The 5,267-nt window shown below is 34.2% G+C and overlaps 1 pseudogene; it reads left to right on the plus strand.

Annotated features, from left to right (window-relative positions):
• The first annotated feature begins 203 nt into the window (after positions 1-203).
• LOC124994162 (non-histone chromosomal protein HMG-17-like) lies at positions 204-539 on the plus strand (annotated as a pseudogene).
• The last annotated feature ends 4,728 nt before the right edge of the window (positions 540-5,267 follow it).

The following is a 5,267-nucleotide window of genomic DNA, read 5'->3' on the forward strand; positions in this document are numbered from 1 at the left end:
TCTTGGATATTTTTAATAATATTATTACTACCATGTGAAGAAAAACTCACTGTTTTTCAATGACTGACAGGCTTAAAGGACAAGAATAAAAGTAAGAAGCTTAAGCAGTGTGAAGAATAGGCAAAAATGACCCCCAGACTGACCAAAATCACCAACCACTGCATCCTGGCATCCAGCGCCTGTGTCCCACCACCGTAGCCACCATGCGTAAGAGAAGGACTAAAGGGGATGATTTGGGAGGCAAAGCCAAGGTGAAGGATGAAGCAAAGAGAAAGTCTGCAAGATTATCTTCTAAATCTGCTTCTTAAAGCCAGAGACCAAGTCTTAAATGGCCCCTGCAAAGAAGGGAGGGAATGTACCCAAAGGGAAAAAGGCGTGGTGGGGGGGAAGCGGGGAGCTGGCACCTGCAAGGATGGGAATAACCCTGCCGAAAATGGAGATGCAAGACAGATCAGGCACAGAAAGCTGAAGGAGCTGGAGATGCCAAGTGCAGTATGTGCATTTTTAATAACTGTATTTCTGGTGACTGTACAGTTTGAAATACTATTTTTTATCAAGTTTTATAAAAATGCAGAATTTGTTTTATTTTTTGTTTTTCAAAGCTATGTCGTTAGTCCTCAGTACACTTCATTATTGTTTTCGGAGGAAGGAGCATATGTCACTAGTAGAATGTCTCCAAAGCGGGATTGCTGTGGGGGAAACAACTTTCCATGCTAGTTTCGAGAGACTTCTTAGCTCCCAAGAGGAGGGATTCCCTGATGTTGGCACACGTAACCACTGTAATGTAATACAAAGCTGCTCCCCCGCCCTTTACACTATATCACAACCTAGCTTGTCAGTCTGAAAGCTGCTCTCCCCGCCCTTTCCCCCGCAGCCATTTTCCCACCTCCCAACTACTTGTCAATCTGTGAACATCCTAGCTAGCTATTGGTTCATCAGTCAGCTTGCAAGTATCCTTCTCCATTATTGGTCCCGTGTTAGCCCTGTGGGAATTCAACTGCTTAAGGATAGCTTCCCTGCCATCTTTTCTCATGCTTTCTCTCTCCTACTCACTTTCTCTCTCCTCTTCACTTTTCACACTCTCTCTTGTGCATGCCCTTTCTCTTTTCCTCTCATTTTCTCTCTTACCCTGCAGGGAGACACTCTGTTTGCTTACTAAACTCCCTTATGTGATTTCCCGTGTCCGGAAAACTCAAATTCATTTTACGTCCTCCTCTCCCTCCTTGCCATCGGCATAGACTTAACTCCCCTAAACTCAGACCTGTTGGGACCTGACTCCAACACTTGGTTTTACCAGTGTGTCGGGTAATCTGCACTTTCCAGTGACACATTGAGATAGTGTCCCTCAGAAGAGCAGTAGTCTCTTTTCGAGATTGTTTTGTCTAGATAATTTTTGCCTTTTTCATTTCATTTCCTGAAAGTCAGGGTCGGCTTGTGAAAAGTTGTTAAACAGCATGCTAAAAGTGAAATGTCAACCCTCACTCTAAGCTTTCCCTGTTCAGAGCATCAAATGAAGACTTCGTTGGGTTTTAGAGTGGCTTTCTGATTTTGGTAGTCCATCCAAGTAGGGAGTTTGAAAGTTGTTGTATACTGTTAATGATTGTCTGCCCATGTCCTGCCTGAAATACTATGACCGTTTATGAAAAGTATCTTTAATAAAGCTGGATACAGTTTGGCTTGGAAAAAAAAAAAAAAGTAAGAATCGTGGAAGAACAGGGTTTCCACAGATTATGGCTGGTTTCAGGAGATAACTAATTCTTATTGAACTGGATAAAATTCATATACATGTACAAAAGTTATTACTGAACACCTTAGTAGTTTATTGAAATATTTAAAATTTTATCAAAAGTAGGTTTCAATGTAAGAAATCTATGGATCTGAAATTCACTTCTTTTACTAAAACATAATTTAAATATATTTGTAGGATTAATTATTGGAAGAGGCCACCGATTAGCAATTAAAGATAAATTTTGAAAATATAGGATCACATATCAGTTTGGGATAAAATTTTAAAATGAGTATTGTGATACTTGTTAAAATAACCTGTTTGGTTTTTGTATTATGAATCTTATTTAAAATCAATGAAACAGGTTTAGTATATATTGTCCCTGAAAATAGTGCTGCTGTTAATCCAACTTAGATCAGATATATTAACAAGTTAGTCAATAGGAAGCAAGTTTATTTGTCACATCAACTACTTTAAATATTGATGATCATGGCATTTGTCTATAATGTTCATATAGTGGTATCATGATTTGTATCATTAGTTATTGCTACAATTTTATACATAATAGATCTTTCCATATCTGTGGTTTAAAGCAATAAAAATTTGGTTCTTTATAAACCTAAATTTGACTTCATAGGTAATAAAAAGAAGCTGTTTACTAGGTAATGGGCTTTGGGTCCTGGGCTAGCTAGACCAGTGTTTTTAAAGAAAAATACTAAAGCAAAAGGAAGTCCAAGAAACTCATAGAAACTAGGCACATAACAGAAAAATGTTCATGTACAAATATACCATAATGAATACAACTTTCATATATAATTGCAGGGTATCAATTAAAATAATTAAAATACTGATGATGATGATGATAGTAATAATTGAAGGGAGATTAGCAGAGTAGAGCAAGTGGATAATGGGAGTGGGGGAGAAAAAGAAATTACAGGGAATTCAATTGATTAAAGCATGCTGTGTGCATGTATGAAAATGGCATGTTGATTCATTATTATTATAATTGTAATGCACCAATTAAATAAGACAAAGCATTAGATCATATACAAAAATATGCTTATCCAGACTCAGAGACTTCTAAATCTATAACAGAAAGCATTAGGTCAAATCCTTCTAGCAGAACCAGAATTAAAGCTGTAATATTCAATTAAGGATTAAAGTTAATGTGAATTAGAATGTCTTGAAATCCTTTTTTTGGGGGGTGGGTACTGGGGATTGAACTCAGGGGCACTCGACTACTGAATCACTTCTCCAGCCCTATTTTGTATTTTATTTAGGGACAGGGTCTCACTGAGTTGCTTAGCACCTCACTGTTGCTGAGGCTGGTTTAGAACTCATGATCCTCCTGGTCCAGTCGCTAGGATTACAGGTGTGTGCCACTGCACCCAGCTTGAAGTCCTTTTTTAAACTGGGTATTTGATACTTAATCAGTTTATAACATAGTCCAGCTTTCTTACCTTGGAAAACGTATGCCAGAAGTCATCAAATTAGTAATACATTAAGTGTGATTAATTAAATATATAATCCAAGTCAAAATGGATATTCAGAACTTTTGAATATATAGGCAGCAGCATTAAATCAGAAAATGTAAATGAGGTCCAGAAATCTTAGCAAAGGAAAAAACTAAGCTTTGAAGTCTTAATGCATATATGAACATGACTCACAAGATTAAAAACTATGCTTCTAAAGCTAAGTTAGAGAAACAAACAATGAACAGAATAAATATGAATCAGGCACTATCATAATATAATATTTCTAATAAAGTAGACATAAAAGCTCCTTAAAAAACACTGTTAGAAAGAGGCATCCACAAAGAGCAGTGGGTGGAATGTTCATGGATAGTATGTTAAAAATTTTAGGAAATGATTGGAATATAATTATGTATATATAAAATGATGAATTCAGATTGTGGTGTGGCCTACAAAACAATGAAGTAATACTTGCATCAATAAATGAATACATAGTATTACATAGTATTCAATGAATACATGGAAATAAATAGTATTAGGATTCATTTTAAAAATACATCCGAGAAAATAAAATTGAAAAAGTTCAGGAAAGTAGTATAAATAAAATGGAAACTTAGGACTGTTACCAACCCACCTTAAATTGCAAATATCTTTTAGTATAAATTAGCAAAGAATTTAAGGAAATAGTAGATAATACAGGAAATTTTCAATGATATAATCAATACACCATGTCACTATACAATTCAAAATTGTAGCTTGTTAAAAAAACAAAACCTTCAATGCAGTGGAGATAGAGAGTGTAAATATGTTAAAAAAAAGCAGAAACTGCAAGATCTATATGATACCTAGGACAATTAATTACTGAAATTTGCATTAGTCCAGAAAATATGTGTCAATAATTTTTTCACATCATGTTCTCTGAAATTTCATACATGAAGACTACCAAAATCAATTTGCAGTCACTGTAAAAGGGCCCAGTAAACTTTGAATAGGCAGCCCCAAGGATTACATTGATAGGTCAATGATAGCACATGATTTATGTGGATAAAATGAAATATATAGATAATATTGCAATCATAGCACAAAATAAAGAAAACGTATTACAATGTTAATGAAATAATTGATCATTTCCAACCAGGAGGATGATCAATAGCACAAGACAAAATACAACGTGCAGAAATTCCAGTTAAATTCTTGGAATATATTTGACTTTCTAAAGAAACAAAATTACCTACAAACAATAATAAAATCATAAAACCAAAACACAAAAAATAATAAAATTAATAATCTCTGATGATAAAAAGGAAGTATAAAAATTAGGCATTTCTAATTTTTTCCTTTCACTTTTGGAAAAAAAATTTTCTTCATTTGAGAAATCTTTAACATTAACATAAGAATGAGCACCAAAAAAAAAAAAACTCACCAAAAAGACAAACAAAAAATAATTCATGGTAGCAATTAGAGTTTTTGAACATTTTTTCTGTGCTTTGCTCCTTGTTTCTTAATTAAGTTTGTAATTTATAAATTCACAGTGGAGTTTAAATTCTTAGCTGCTTTGATATTTTAACTGGTTTTAACACAAAATTTTTATTTTTATATCTACCTTTTCAGTTTTCAAGTTTGCATTTCCATAATTTCTTGCTTTTTTAAAATGGTAATTTTATAGATTTAATTAATGTGATTATGAAATTATACATTTTTCTGACTGTCTTAAGCATCTCAACTTGAACACAGTTTTCAAGTTCTTTAATAAAACTGATGTTTTTGGGAGTCCTGTTCTGACTGTTGACTCATTTTTACTTCAAATCAATATGCTTGTAGGTTTTAGATAGAGTTGGCTCACGTTGGGTGGAAAATATTTTGTTTCATTTTCTCTATTTCTCAGTACTGTATTGCTTATTTCTTTCAGTTTCAGGATTTTATATTCCCTTCTACCTCAACCCTCGTCATGAATAAAGATTAAATAATGGTCATCACAAGTTCTGCCCCACATAATATCAGAGATCCTATAAAGCCAACTACAAGGTCAGAAGGTGGCTCAGCTCAGGTCCTCTGTCCTCATGTTTTAC

Source organism: Sciurus carolinensis, chromosome 10 (genome assembly GCF_902686445.1).
Source record: "Sciurus carolinensis chromosome 10, mSciCar1.2, whole genome shotgun sequence".
Lineage (NCBI taxonomy): Eukaryota > Metazoa > Chordata > Mammalia > Rodentia > Sciuridae > Sciurus > Sciurus carolinensis.